The sequence below is a fragment of the Bactrocera neohumeralis genome, chromosome 6 (assembly GCF_024586455.1).
Source record: "Bactrocera neohumeralis isolate Rockhampton chromosome 6, APGP_CSIRO_Bneo_wtdbg2-racon-allhic-juicebox.fasta_v2, whole genome shotgun sequence".
Classification (NCBI taxonomy): Eukaryota; Metazoa; Arthropoda; class Insecta; order Diptera; family Tephritidae; genus Bactrocera; species Bactrocera neohumeralis.
Window position 1 is genome coordinate 24,183,150 of NC_065923.1, and position 16,578 is coordinate 24,199,727.

General features: G+C 36.1%; 1 protein-coding gene across 6 annotated transcripts in view; it reads left to right on the forward strand.

Annotated features, from left to right (window-relative positions):
• The first annotated feature begins 28 nt into the window (after positions 1-28).
• LOC126762233 (translational regulator orb2-like) overlaps positions 29-16,578 on the forward strand; it is an 85,882-nt gene continuing 69,332 nt past the window's right edge. For 2 of the 6 annotated variants that reach the window (XM_050478828.1, XM_050478832.1), the window contains exon 1: positions 32-292. The gene's annotated coding sequence lies outside the window, so the exon portion shown is untranslated. The other 4 variants (XM_050478833.1, XM_050478831.1, XM_050478829.1 and 1 more) reach the window with 4 other exon arrangements.

The following is a 16,578-nucleotide window of genomic DNA, read 5'->3' on the forward strand; positions in this document are numbered from 1 at the left end:
ATGTTTTGTTGGGATATTTTTCATTAAGATTTTTGATTTCGTGCGGCTCGGTTTTTGGTCGGGGAAATTCTAGGAAAGTGGTTTTAGCGATTACGAAAAAAATTTCATTTAATGTGCATGTTTTTTATAAATAACGAAAGATGTTCTAAAACTATTTATATAAGAAAATCAATTTAATAAAAGCAGTGCGCTAAGCGAATATCTTTGCATGTGTATTTTCAAGTGAATATAATAAACGTAGCTACAATTGGAGCAGATCGAACCGAGAAAAAGAAGCGAAAAAGAATAAAAGGTGCGAAACTGTTAATTAATGTTTTTCAACATATAGAAATATACTTAAGTAGATAAGTTTGGAGTTTGCGATATGCGCATATTACCTACTAGCCTCGTGTATGTGATGGAATTTAATTAGGAGGAAGTAAATGATTGTGATTTTATAACTGCTGCGCCATGTTTGTCACGGCTTAGATAAGAATGGGAAGAAGACCTGCAAAACAGCTGTGAGTTTGTTTACTTAAAATCCAATTGGATATCTTGCTACTGAGTTGAATACAAATTCGGTTCTTCAAAATTGTTTGGATTAACTATTTACCAAAATCGATATAATGCAATGCATTGTGGATATTATGTAGGCGTACACGCCCCCACAGACTTATATGTGGGCGTAAATATGATTTTGTGCGAAAAGTCAAAAAATCTTTTGCTGGGAATATTTTATGTAACTTTTTGAAGATATGCTGTTTTATTTAAAAAAGTTGTTTAATGTAATAATATACATATGTATTAACCTAAGATTAATGTCTAAGATTAATATCTAAACCTTCACATTTTTTGGTACATAATAGAGTATTTAGTTTAGTGTAACTTTGCTCACTGACTTGGTGTTAATAGGGAAATATTTTTTGTTTATTCAAATACATAGTACATTTGTGTTAAAGAACTGTTTATAAAAATTTATGTGATTTTCAAATGCTTGCCAGTTTTCTATAATGAGAGGAAACCACATATTTTGATCTAAATAAATGAAGAGGTGTGCAGCCTAACACTAAAATATTAAGGAAGTATTCCATGCGGTAGCTATAAATAACAGGTTCTACTGGTCGAAACCATTTGCTGGTCGTTCCACCTAAAGCTATAACTCCACAAGCAGGACTCTATCTATCAATGAACTAGATATATGTAAATATACCTTTTAGCTTTACCGGACCGATTTAGATGTTGTCTTGGTGATGCTGTTAAGTTGAATTACCATTATCTGGATCGGATAGTGTAAAATATCTTGAAATATATGATTAGCATGCTCAGATCGTAAGTTAACCACATGCTCTGTGAACCAAGAATAATTATTTATATAAATTTTGAAATACGGACTTCTTCCTCCTCGAAACAACAATATTGTTCGAATAAAATCGGGGTCAATTCTTAACGAAGAACAGACTGTTGTGGGAAGTGAATAAGTTGACAGTCATTGGAAACCAAACTGGCATGGAACCTGCCTAACCCGACTCTCCTATATACTGGTGGTGTATATTACATATCTTTCAGTTCATTTTAACAGCCCTTCATTAAAGCTCCGCCAATCATATGATTTCGAAATAAAGTTGTGAAAAGAGTTATTTATTTAATAACATGTACTATACGTTATCACACGTGTCTTCACCGTACTATCCCACAATTGTGTAAACGTAGCTTCGAAGTTAAATTTAACCAAGAGAAAAAATAAACTTGGCAACTTTTGAAATGAACACCGAAAGCATTCACTGTGTCGTTTAGAGGGTGGTTGGAGCACCCACTTTCCTACACATGCAGTGGGGGTAGTGAATCGCCCCTTAGATGTATAGAAATATATTTGTGTGTATCCGTGTGAGTAGGCGAATGTGAAGGCAAAAACGAAATGAGAAAAAGATTGATTTTTCCTGTGCTACGTTGCACCATAGAACGTCTGTCTCTATTTGTGTGGAAATATCAACACTGAGCTGAGTGACGACGTCGACCGAGTGCTGCTCGACTGCGACAACGATGACTACGTTTAGCCAAGCGAAAACTTACAATGCTGCCTCAGAGCGCACGGTCGGAAAAGTAGAAAATCAGTTCGGGTGAAAATTTTAGAGAAATAACGTCACAGCTACGCAAGTACGCCAAAATTGGAGAAGAAGAATGTGAAAATTTTCATTTTGTACAAAATTATATGAAGAAAAAATGCAAGTTTGCAAAAGAAATTTAACGGGATTATTACATAATATACGGTAATCACTTTATATGGAAAACAACTTGCGCCGGAAATTGAATTAAAATCGAAATTCGTTAAATTTTCAATACTACATACAATTGAAATTTTAACAAAGGAGCTGAGCAGAGAAAAGTTTCGAGTTTTTTCACATTGAAAAATGAAACTTTAATTTTCAACCTACAAATATTATAAAATATAAATAAAATTGGTGAATTTATTTTTGCACTACTGAAAGTGAATTGTCTGGTGTCAAATAGATTTTCTAAACGCGTATCCATTTTTTGTTTAGAAAAAAAAAAAAAAAACAATTTCAAATGTATAAGCATTTAAGTGAGTACTAAAATTTTCCGCTAATGAGATAAATTTGCATAAAATCTGCGAAACTGGAACAAAAAAAAAAAACGAATACTTCGAATCTATGAAAAATCGGGTTTGCACGCAATATATATAGCTACATCTGTTGTCTTTTCAATACCGACGACTTTTAAAGCGTTAAAACAGCGCCTTAGGGAGGAATTGAAGTGTGTAGCAGCAGCAATTCGACCAACTAGCCTTTGGTTAACGGTAACGCATTAACAATTTTAAAGTTGTGTTGCAATATTTTCAAGTAGTGTTGGTGGAGGCAACATACTACTTGCCACATTTCTACAGCCGTGCCGAGCAGCGCACCCGGAAATGAAGCTAGCAACAACATCCTGCGTCATTTAATTGTTGTCGTCGCAGCCATAGTCGACGTCATCGTCACTGTTCTCATCGTGTTTACCGTTATTAACGTCAGTGCTTCTGCTACAATACACCTGAACGGATTACTGAAAGAAGTGTTCGCATTGACACACACGTCTATATTGAAATAAATAAGTAGTTTTAGTACTGAAGCATTGGCGCACTTTGCAAAAACAAATCGGAACGCTCGGCCGTGTACAAGCGCATAATTGTGTATCTTCTATCCAAATAGACGTGGCAGGTGGGTGAGTGTTTCTTCATTCCAACTTATAAATTTAAAACGCCATATAAAACAAGAAAAAAACGTTAACTTGGCTCGAAGCTATAATAACCTGCATTGAAAAACTTGATTTTGATTTAGCTCGATCAGTTTGTATGGCAGCTATATGCCATACCACTATAGTCCGATTTGAACAATTTCTTCGGCGATTGGACCATTTTCTTGGGAAATGTTCCGAGCCAAATTTCGTGAAGATATCTCGTCAAATAAAAAAGTTTACCATACAATTGGATTTTGATCCATCAGTTTGTGTGACAGATATATGCTATAGAAGTTCGATGTTGGTAATTCCGACAAGACTAGTTTGTATATATACGGACCAACCAACGGTTCAGGGTATAATTTTTATCGTTTTTGTATTGTTCTTAACGTTAACAAGAGAAAAAAGCGTACATAATTAAATTCGTTGCGAAACATAAAAACAAAACAATAAACAACTGTAGCATATAAAATAAAGAAGAAGATAATGTAAAACGGCCAGAAAGAAAATCAATGTCTAAATAACTTTAGTAAACGGCAAAACGTCGACCCGTAACCTATAAAAAGCAAACATAAAAGGAAAATACACAAAATGGGGAAAGAAATAAAGTAAAAAGTTAATAAATAAAATTCGCAAATAAACAATGAGCAAAAGTTGTTGTATAATAATATATGTACATTTATCATTACGTCGCGCTAGGTGTGTAAAAGAAAAATTGAAAGCTATGAAAATGAGTTGAGATGTTACACATTTATTTATACCAAAGAATTCTTCAAAGAGCAAGGATTTGAGTTAGCAAAGTCATGTAAACAGACATAGATAACACAAATAATATGCAAACTTTATTGTGATTAAGTTTTTTATAGCACCAAAATGTCCCTGCCTTTCAATTTGCATAGTTAAAGGGCACATAAAATATGATAATTAATTGGTGAGCCTCCCGAATACTTATTATATCACTGCAATTTGCGTGCAAATATTTATGCATACATATACATGCATGTATATAGTTGGATATATGGGTATATATTTATGTATGTATGTATTTAGTTAAGCTTGCATTGCCCCATTTTCTTTGCCCCAGCTGCTGCTGCTGCTGTCGCTGGCTTGCTTTTGTTGTCCCAATTATATATACATATGTATATAGTGTAAATAGCCGAGCAGTTCAGATCAGACGTCGCTCTCAGTGCATACAATAGCCAAAATTGAAACCCTTAAGCTGAAGCTACACGTTTAAATGTCACATGTTTGCACTGATGATTATGCGATACAGTGGCGTGCATAGTAATGGCAACTATGTGGAGAAATTCTGTATAAATGAAGATAAACGTAGAAATAGTTGAATTGGGAAATTAATTATTAGATTATAAAATTACTGAAGCGCTTTCTATTGTGCATATACGTGTTCCCGAAACGCTATTTTCAAAGTGGGGCAAATTTCTTCGGAACAGCTGAACGGATCGACGTGAAATTCTCACGACATTATTAGATACATATGTATGTATGTATATTAGTGAAGTAATAATCGAAGGAATAAGATTATTGATAATGATTATTATTTCGATTTTTTCATCATTTGATTCAATTTATAGCAATAATTTGAGGTAATATAAACTCTTCTTCTTTACTGGCGTAGACTTCGTTTACACGGTTATAGCCGAGTTTACAACAGCGCGCTAGTCATTCTTCCTTTTCGCTGTTTAAAGCCATATGTAGAAGTTCACTTGGGAGTGGCCTGAAACGATTTCTTTACAAATGGCTCAAGATGCTCACGATTTCCGGTCTTAGACCAAGTATGGTCTGGGTAGCTAAAAAACATCCTTTTGAAGGCGATCTAAAGTGGGAAGTTGAATCATCCCTCCCCAGGGATGTGCGCTGGGTTTTAAAAGGACACAATATAACCCCTTAAAAACTTGAAAAATCAATCGATATTTTTAAATTTTGATACTCTGTGGCTATAAGCTAATGGGTCAATATTTTAACTTGGATATAATGCCCTGCCAATTTTCAATGTATAAAAGCAATCCCCCAAAAATTCGATAAGTCGTTTAAGGTCGGTATAAAGTCTAGTGGTGATAACTTAAAGACCCATTTTATACAGAATAAGTAAAAATATAATTACTATTTACGAAACTAGCGGAAGGCAGAAAAGTGTTTTATTTAGATAAAAGAGGTAAGAAGGAGAAGTGCTTTAGTTAGGTAAAAGTGCTAACGACTGGAAGAAGAGTGTAAACTTTCTAGAAAAAAACCCATAATTGTGAGCATCTCTTCTAAATACAATTCAATTTTTATAGTATTTGTATTAATCATGGTGTCAGGTATGCTTGTTTTCATTATCTTACAAAAAATTTTGAATTCAAAATAATATATGAAAGCCATAAGAATTGTAGGTCAATGGTTTTAAAGTATACCCAATACAAAATTGGCTTCATTATATGACGAAAAGAGAGAAATGAATTTGAAATCTCCAGTTAAGGTCTGATTAAATTTAACTCGGATTACAACTTATGTATTTAAATACAAATATTTATTCAAAATAAAGTTAATACAAGCATATTCGATTTTTCATACATTCTTTATAAATCTCGGCTGGGAGGACTGTATGCTCTCAGTTAAGGAGCATAATGAACTCCTTCCCAACAGTTTTTGCTGGGGTGTTTTCGTAGAAATCATCTGTCACTTGCTTAAAGCGGAACCCCCTCCTAAAACCATCAAGAGGTTCTTTTCAACTACATATGTCGACGACATAAGACAATACGACGACCAGACTTTGGACTGAATTAACTCCAGACATGCACTGACCGGCATTCACAGTGGAGTCATAAACACCTTCACCGACTCCCTCTCAGTAAATGGCATACTTGGAGCCAAACCACCACCCATTGCAGCTGACGAGCTCAAGTTGCCGCGAGAATCGAGAGTGTCCCTTACCCAGCTTCATTTTGGATACTGTAGCAGGTTAAACTCCTACTTATCCAGAATCGACCCCGATATATCAAATATATGTCCAGCATACAACGAATCCCCACGTCGAAACAGCATGTTTCTTGTGCCTACCGTTGGATCACCTCGATGACATCTTATCTGAACCTTACAACCGTAGACATCTTTTTCACAAACCCACACCTCGACACTAGTAATGATGCTTTTAGTGCATGTAGAGTCTTCAGCTATGTTGTCTGTCGTTTTTCCAAAAAAATCGGGTCTTCTGGTACGAGTCCGTCATTGCCACACTTCAAGCACAAAATATTAACCGAAATGGTTGAGTCGATTGAGAGATGTTGAGATCCTTTCCTATCTCACTGATGCCAGCACGACGATCCTAAAGCGATGTTTCTTTAACTTTATCGGTGTTATTGACTTTAACATAAATGGACAGATGACTCGCAACAGACAATTTTGTAGACCAGTCCGGGTCAAATTTGATATGTGAGGAGTTTGAAAATCTTCTCTATTTTCTTTTTTTTTTAGCTTCAGTAGCACCATTTTTCATATTTCCGGTATTATGAAGAAGGATGTCCCTATATCCTGCTCTCACTTATTGTTATTGTGTGTGCATGTATGTGGTTGTGTATGCGCACTGAAATATCAGCTGAACATTCTCCATTCCATGCGTCTTTAATTAATGCAACATGCACTTACAAGTCAAAATTCCTTCACTGCACCACATATTTCCAATTCTTTTCCACACTATAAACATGCGCACACGTATTCATACATAGATATGTGTGTACATGTATGTATGTATGTGTGTGTCAGCGAAAATATTTTGGTTGCAATATGGCTGCTGACTTCTTCACTATTTTCGCAACTTGCATATGTATATTCCAAAAACAACAGCACACGCTTAAACAATTGGTCTGCAGTACAAGCACACACACACAGAAATATGTTAGTAGCATCACCACACATTGTACTATGTGCCAACCCTCGCTTAACGCTTGGTAACCCAAAAATTTTGCCATAGCTTCAAAGTTGACGACTGGCGGCGGTGCATAAAGTAACTGTATATGCTTTTTGGCACAGCAAGTGCACATGTGTATGCATACATACATACATATTCGTATTTTTATTTTATCTATTTCTCTTGCATAGCATATAACGAAGATGATAGAAGAGGGTCAGCAAGCGTGCGTGCGGGCGGAGGCGGCCCTTAAAAGCAGTAGCCGAATTAAAAGCACTGAGAGCAGAGTACATAAAGTAGAGTAAAGCCAAAACGGCACATGGCCTAGTTTGCCAATTTTGCTTTGATTTGCTTTTTTCGGTTACTACCTTTTAGTATGCGTTTGTGTGTATGCATGTGTGCGTATATTTTCATTTGCTATATTGCCATGGCAGTAGCTGCTTCCGACCGACGACAATCAGTTCAGTCCAATCTGGTTCACTGGCATTAAACTGTTCAGGTTGCATTGCATATGAGAAAATCTCACTAATTTTTTAGCTTTCTTAAAAGTCAATACATAAATACATATAGTATGTATTACAATATATATATGTATGTATACTATGTACAATTTTACTTGTCATTGGCGAAATGAGTTCAAGTATGGAGCATAATAGTTGTCATTATATTTATTACGCTTTGTTGGTGTTTTTTTCTGTTGGATACACTTTGATATTTAAGTAAAAAGTAAGAAAATATAAAAACAAAAAAATAATTTTTTATATAAAAAATTATAATAAGAATATACATATGTATTATTTATAAACATATGTATTTAATATGATAGTTCATTCTTCTGAAGTCCGTGTTCCGTTCTTGACTACTTATGAATATGCCATTCTGAACTAAATTGATAAATTTCGAGGTTCCCTACTCTTTTTCAAAAAAAAAGGAAGTTCAAATTTACCGGGAAATATTTATTTTCATTCGAAAGAACATTCTCTGGCATTAATTTTTTGAAGATTATCTCCTTCAAATGCTGGCTGTAGCTACGTGTCAGATGGTGCATCCGTTGAGTCGAATTTTCAATGACTCGTTCGAGAATTTCGACTGGTAACTGGGGAATGACACTCGTGATGTTTTGCTCCAAGGCCTGATTCGAAGCGGGATTGTCCGCATAGATTTTAGACTTTACATATCCCCACAAGAAAAAGTCGAACGGTGTGATATCACACGATCTTGGTGGGCAATCGCCCGGTCCAAAACGTGAAATTATCTGCTCAACAAAGTGTTCTCTCAATAAATCCATTGATTGATGCAATGTGTGGGAAGTGGCACCGGCTTGTTGAAACCAAATGTCGCCGATACCATGAGCTTCATTTTCAGGCATCAAATGGTTGGTTGTAATGGCGCGGTAACGGTTGCCATTGACGGTTACGTTCTCCCCGGCAACATTTTTGAAGAAATATGGACAACTAATTGTTTTTTCTGGATGAAATGACAGCTCTTGAATCTCTTCAGATTGCTCTTCGTCCCAAATGCGACCATTTTTCTTGTTTACATACTTATTGAGCCAGAAAGGGCCTCATCGCTGAACAAAATTTGACTCGAAAACGTCGGATTTTCTTGGAACTTTTCAAGAGCCCATTGAGCGAAGCGATATCGCTTAAAAAGTTCGAGCGGCTTCAGTTCTTACGTGGGCTGTATTTTGTATGCTTTCCATTTAAGATCATGACGTAAAATGAGCCTAGTCGTTCCATACGTCAGTCCGAGTTGCTGCGAACGATGCCGTATCGACTCTCTCCGGTCTTCGTGTACACTGTTGTAGTTGTTGTTTTAACGGTTATCAATCCCCGTTAGGATGGTAAGGGTTATCTGTGTTGTCGTCGACGTCATCTAACGGGAGGCCCAGGAAACGTGCTGTTTCGACGGGGTCGGACCAAAGGGAAAAAGGTGTTTGATGAGTGCGGTTGGTAGGGCATGCAAAGAGGTGGTCAGTGTCATCCGAAGACTCGTTGCATGCAGGACATACATTGTCGAATCGAATCGAATTATTCAATAATGAATGCTGGGTCTCAAGATGGGTGGTGGTGTTGCGAATAGTACGCTCAGTAGACAGATTATGTTGACTATAAGTTGAGCGAAGCGCACGAAACACATTCTTTTTTCATTCATTCTTCACCGTTCCCACGACAGTCGGATCTACGTAACTGGAACGGACCCAGATTTTTATCCGGCCAAGGACTGTCTATTCGGCAGAACTCTGCCGCTACAACAACAACAGCAAACACATTCTTTACAAAACTTAAAAAATAACATGACAGCTTTACACGACTCACGCGTGATCTGCCAAAAAAAGGGGCTATTGATAAAAGCATCTCTACTTGGATCTACCCAAACCTTTACCAAAAATGCTAATGCTGCGGATAATGCGAATTGGATAATTCATGAGAAAGGCAGTTAATTACGATTTGAAAACGTACATTCTATATAGAGAACTATTGGGTAGTCGAAAAAGTATTTTCGTATTTTGCATGTCGTTGCAGTTTTATATCTTAAGTGCTACCAATTACCTTCTGTTGTACCATATAGTGTTGGAAAGGTGAGATTAAGCTTAAAAAAAAATTGAATTCGGGGAAATTGAAAAAAGTTACAACTGTTCAAACATGAGTGAAAATAATGAATAAATTCACTATATTTTGAAATTTTTATATAAAAAAGGGAAGAATGCTACGTAAGCCACCAATAAAATTTATGAAGTTTACGGATACGATGCTGTATCAGTTCGTGTAGTACAACAATGGTTCGCTCGCTTCCGTTCTGGAAATTCTGAAATTTCGATTTACGCTGATGGAATAATGTCTATAGCGGAATAATGTCAAAAAGCGTCGTCGAAAATGGTACATATGTATTTGTATATTTATTTATTAGTATAAATATAAAAAAAATAAGTTGAAGTTTGATTAGAAATACGAAAAGACTTTTTCGACTACTCAATATTATTCCAAATACGAAAAATTGGGACCAATTATCGATAATTAATCGAAAAATTTTAATCGATCTAACGTTTAAATATCGATATACTCGAAGATATTTATCTATCGCAGTTAATATATATTAAACGCCTTTAAATTTTCTTGTAAAGGCATAAAAAAGTAAACCAATGACGAAAAATTCGCAGCCACACATAAAAAAAAAAAATGTCAATAATAAAGTTATCCTAAAAACTCCCTAAGCCATTCTCGTATATTCGTATTAACATTTAGCTGTTCTTTAAATAGAACTAACCAACTTCCGTACGTAGATAGTATGTAAATAAAATTCCAGAATGTCACCAACGAACATCGAAAATAACACGCAAATAATAGGTTAAGAAAATACTGAAATCCAGCAATGCAACAACAAAATTTGAGTATCTATTTAGGCGCGCAACACTCGACTATACCTTTGTCGACGGCCCCAAATTATCAGCCACCCACCCACCTGCCACCGGCCGAATGAACAGCCATGCAATACATAATCACAATGTGTTTTTCCCCACTCAGTATGCCTCTCTTTCGCAACACGGCGCTCTCTTTCAAGCTTTTGTTTTGTTTACCTCGATTGTTTGTGTGCGCGCGAGCTCTCTTTCGTTGCGCTACACCGCGCTCATGAGCACACATGCACACTCGATAGTAGGGCAAAATTATGTATCGATTATGTGATGGACCGATAGACATACCGATGTACCTACCTACCGACCGACTGAGACCACTAACGATTCACTGCCTACAAACATATGACAGCAATGGCAAATACAGGGGCACGTCATTGTCGCTATGCTGGAGTTGACAATTGGCAGGTTGAGCGCGAGGGCGACGAGGCGCGAAGACGTCCATGTAGCAGCAGTTGACAAAAACAGCACAATCGCAAATCGCATAAAAATGATGATTGTCTTGCTTGACTGCTTCGCAGCTTTGCTGCTCCCCTCTCCTGCGGTGCTGCGGTCCATCGCCATACTGCGGTGGGGGTGTTTATTAGCTTACAAATAACTGCGTCGACAAAAACAACGACCTCCGCTGGTGCAAGGGTTGGTGCGAATGGGGCCATTGGGCTAGCGGTCGCTGGCGAACACATTAGCCGGGTGGCATTGCTCACGCTTTGCGACGTGGCGACGTTGCGACGTTGCGGCTCAGTGGGCTGCTTCAATGGCATTTCAGTTTGACCAATTTTCACGTCTATGTCTATTTATCGCCATTCAGCTACGCTTTTGTTTCCAGCTCGGCGCATAGTCTGCGCTTTTTGTTTTGGTTTGCGCTGCTAATCACCATCACCATGCGACATTCATTCATATGTACATATGCATGTATGTATGTTTGTATGTATTTTTATATGTGTAACTTGTCTATTGTTGTCGTTCTATAGATTATGAGTTTGCTCGGTCATTTGTCTAACTGCTGGCTGCTCCACGAGGTAGACTTTGAATGGCATCAGAAATTTACTGCTCATTTTAGTACTTTAAATGGCCTTCCGTCGCGGTTGAGTAGCGTTACAAGGGGGCCTTTTTTCTGGTGGAGTGGAGCTGCGGTGTGATAGCAGACGTAACAGACGTTTCTACAAATATATGTAAATTGAATTCATTCATTTATGCTGTGAGAACATGGATTATTTCATGCACTTTGTTTCTGTAGTTCGTCGGCTTATTTTTTCGCAGACATGTTCTGTCGTACATTTTAAATTCTAAAACTCGCAGATTCGCAATGCGTTAGTTATCGTTGTATTATTACAGCGTATCAAGCACCCGAACAGCTGATCAGTTTTCTGAAAGATTTTTTTTGGTTAAGTTTGTCATTTGGGATATTTGTTTGATTATCGAGAGTTGACTTCTAATAAAAAAGTGATTATATAATTTTAAGAGCAAACCTAATGTGAAATAAAAAACTCAATCTCGACAGATTATAACTTTAAAAAATTTTAGATTAATATCTCATGTCGGGGGTTTCCAATAAGGATTATATGATTTCTAAGTGTCTCTTTGGCCACTTACAATATCTAATTTTTTTCATTGTATTCAGTAATGTTTACAATTTCATGATAGAAAGATATACATACATGGAAGACATCAACCAGTTTGGCAGCGGCACCTTCCCAATTAAGGGACCGGACATTCCAGTTGCATGCCCTTAAATCATAATCCTTAATGCGCTTGCCGTGGTCGTCATCAAAAGGGGGGTCTCTCATCCGATGCTGTTGTTTCCTTTTCATTGGATGTTTTTTGGCTTCCCAGAGGATACTTGCTCTAAGATCGGAAGTCGTGAGTTGCTTGAGCCATATGTGAAAGAATCGTTTCTGGCCACTCCCAAGAGAATGACGCTCAAAGAACTTTCCTGTACATGACTCCTTCCTCCATTCTGTATATGTGAAGTTCTCCTTATAATAACCTTCAGTTTTTTTTGATCTTAAAAAAAATCGAATTTTGGAAAGCAAAAAATTATAATAATTGGTGTAAAATTCACTTTTTTAAACGCCAACATTCTGCCAGTTTTGAGAGAGAATGTTTTGCTTTATAGATTTTATCCACGAAGAAAGCCGGAATTACTGCGGCTGTGGATGACCTTTGTTATAGTGACGTCGGAGTTTGTGTGTAATTCGAAAAATATTTAAATTTTGTTTCTCAAAAAGTTTACTGTGCATTGTTAAAGCATGTATAATTTACTCTTAGAATTTTAGAACAATTGATACAGTTATTTTTTCCTAAAATCCCCTTCTGTAGGCTGTGTAAGACCAATGAATCGCGATCCATAACCTTACACACGAATATATGGAGTCCGAGACCTTTCAAGTACGATCACTAAGGTTCCCAGAACATACATCTTCGAAGATACCAAAAATACACATTGTTGATTTTTAAACGCAAGTATACCAAGGCTGTCATGTATTTCGATGCCGATTCCGAATAAGGCATTGAATTCACTAGCGAGTTCGTCATAGTTGGTTTAACGAGGTATGAAAACGAATCGCAGTCCGAATGACATTCTTTATATATGTACATATGTATATGCGCATACGTCACTTTGGTTTCTCCAAAATCTTTACTCTAACAAGAACTTCCTTTGGTAAAAGCTAGTTTAATTTCCCAAAAACTTACACCCTCTTAGATCCACCCTCGTGTAAACCACATATAATTTTTTTTTACTTTCACAGGGTATTTATTTCCTTTGTTTATATCCAGTGGGTAGATCACCAAACGAGCATTATTTACAATAAAACAATGGCTGTGATTATTGCATTTCATGTGTGTGGCCTTCATAAAAAGCCAATCATTTTAATATGGCGAAATAAGTCAATTATTTTGTTCATTTCAATTGACCATGTACCCTGTAGGAATATCTTTCGGTTGCTAATTGGAGATTTTCAATGGGATTTCCAACTCCTAGTGCTGTTGTTCTGATAGCAGGCTCGGGCACTATCAACTGGGCACATACAGTCATTTTATAATCTACTTTTAAGCTCTTTCTGGCAAGCTTTAATCGATTTCAATTTGATTTTTTCTCCATATTTGAGCTATTTGTTTTGATATTATCTGATAAATACGTACAGTAGATCTTGTATGATTTCAGTCACGGTCAAAAATTTTATCGATTTTTGAAGGCATTTCTCTATCAAAAATTGAACAGAAGAAGTACGGCAAGCTTTTGGAAATTTCTTTTTCTATAATTTTAAAAACTAACACGATCGTTTACAATGCATAGAGAAATTGAAAATATTTGAAGATCATGAGCATGATTAGATACTAATTTTTCTTTTAAGATCTTGAGAAAACCTGATAAGAAATCTTACCCTAGTTTTGTATTTTTGTTCAATGTCATTTTTGTAGACCACGAAATACCTACTCACTATATAAATTGTCCTCATTTAACAGCCTGTCCCACAAGTGTTTATGTTTCCTGCAGGGTGTATCAGAGTTCACATATGTGTACATACACATATATTTTAATGTACAATGGTGTTCTTGTGTCGTGTCACGCATAGCGTATTCATTTCGAGCTTCATTAGGATTTCATTGCAGTAAAATTGATTAATTGTTTACACACATTCAATTAATTATATCGAAAGTTGAGAATATTGATAGCGTACTTAACCTCCATTTCGCTTTGATGCGCGCAAGTGTACGAAAGTGCACTGAGATATGTCCAAGTAAATCAAAAGCATGTAAAAAATCATTTTCTAATTTTATTTTGTTACAATAAAACATGTTCTCATTAATTATTAACAAAGTCTGGTGACCAGACTCTGGTCTACGGTTGTAACAATAAAATTTTTCCCATTAATTGAATTTGCTTTATAATTATTTTTTTAAAGGGGAGATTATGTTCGGAAAATTCCATATTAGTTCTATTAGGTTCAGATATTCAGATCTTCAAAAAACTATTTAAAATTCTGTATTTGGATAATTTTTATTAATTTATTTGTTCTCAGTGGTATTTTCTTAAAAACTCTCGTCCCTATTGACAAAAAACTGGGACGGGCGATTTCCACAAGCTTCTCTTGAGGCGACTTTTTCACAAGCAAAATTATTCGCCATAGGCAGGAAAAGGTAGTAATCATATATGTTAAGATCAGACTATAAAGGGGGATGCATAAGGTCCCGAAGCTTCTGGTGAGTCCCTATCGATGTGTGTGTCCTGACTATGTCTCATGAATCAAAATTTTAATGATAGCACAGATCCGAATGAAGAAATTGGCAATAGGAGAACAGCTCATTGCAGATGTCTGCCTATCCCAGCAAATACATAGCAAAATCTGCTACCGTTTCTGTTCCACTTTTCGTCCTCGTAACCATCCACTTCAGAAATAGATCAATTTTGTTGAGGTTCAGTAAGGTTTCGGATATAGATATTCGGACTATGCGGTTTTTTTGTTTGCGTTAACTCGTGTGACACTCACACATCGAGTGCCTTTTTGTTTCGAGTTCACCTAAATGGTTCCAAACGTTTTTTTTTGGAATGCTTGACTCCTGGGTAATCGAAGCAGAGCTTACATGACCGTTTTCCATTATTTTATCGATATATTCGACAGTTGGCCTTCCAGAGCGTGGCTCATCTTTGACATCAAAATTTCCCGAACTGAATCAACGTAATCGAAATTGCGTGTGATGGGCTGGCATAGTATCAGGACCTTAAGCACTATTCACTATTTTCAGTCGCCTGCCTTGCTTTTTCGCCTTTAACGAAGAAAAACTGTAAAATATGGCGTATTTCCTCTTTGTTGGTGTACATTTTTGACATGTGCTCAAACAATATTCAGTCAAGCAATCATAAAGCAAGCTGAAAAGTGCGAAATCCTATATTTCTAACGACGTAGGTATACGGTATCTTGATCGCACTTATCCAATACGAAATACAGATTTGTTCCAAAGAGCCATTCACTGAAAAAAAATATAAATTTCTTTACGTTAGACCTTATAGGTTATAAATACCTTAAAAATACTACAAGTTCTCGAACCAATTTAAATTGTCAAATAAATAATCCTTAATTTTATATTTATTTATTTTGTATCTAATGTTCTGAACAAAAAATTCTCCGCGCTTTCCACCACTGTCTCAAGCTTTCTTCTATGTACATCAGCTCTTTTAACGAAATTTGTTGATTTCTTTAAAAACTTTGTTTACATATTACGGTATACTACTATGAGGAAATAATAGTAAGACTTTGTTCATAAATATATAAAATTCTTAATTCATTCTTCAAAATCGTGAACCTCAAAGTAATGCTCCTTGATCCCAAAACATTTTTTCCAACGTTTTTTCAAATAATCGAAACAGTTTTCCCGGCCGGAAGCAGTTCGAAGTGCATCACACAGCGATAATCGAAGAAAACTGTCAACATAAAATAATAACGTTTCATGACATTCTGGTAATCGGAAAGCATAGTTCCACAGACGTTAATGCGACGCTGTTTTTCTAAAAAATTTAGTAACTTTGGAAGTAGTCGTGCATCCACTGTTGTTAGGCCCAAATAATTTTTCAAATTCCAACGATGCCAGTAAGATCTCTGACTGTTAATCGTCGATTTTCAAGGACCAATTCCTTTATTTTATTGATGTGTTGATCATCAGTTGATGTTTATAGCCGTCCTGGACGTGGTTTGTCGTCAAAATGTTCTTGACCTTCTATGAATAATTTGAATCAAAAACACTTTTTTACCGACAGTAGTACACCATTCTGAGTATTGGCTGCCGGCAACTCCTACAGTATCTCCACTAAGCGGATACTCTATGATGGGCTAAACACACGATTTTCTTTATAGCTAATGGGTTTTAATCACCGATTTCTTTTTTAATACAACTAGACATACAATACAATTCTGCTATCAGTACCATAATATTCTCATTTTATCAATATTCTTGGTAATTTTATCCATTTTGGTTTATGTTTGCTGGTTGCTTATACAAACATATGTACATATTTGTATATTTATTTAAGTGGCATTTTCAAAAATTT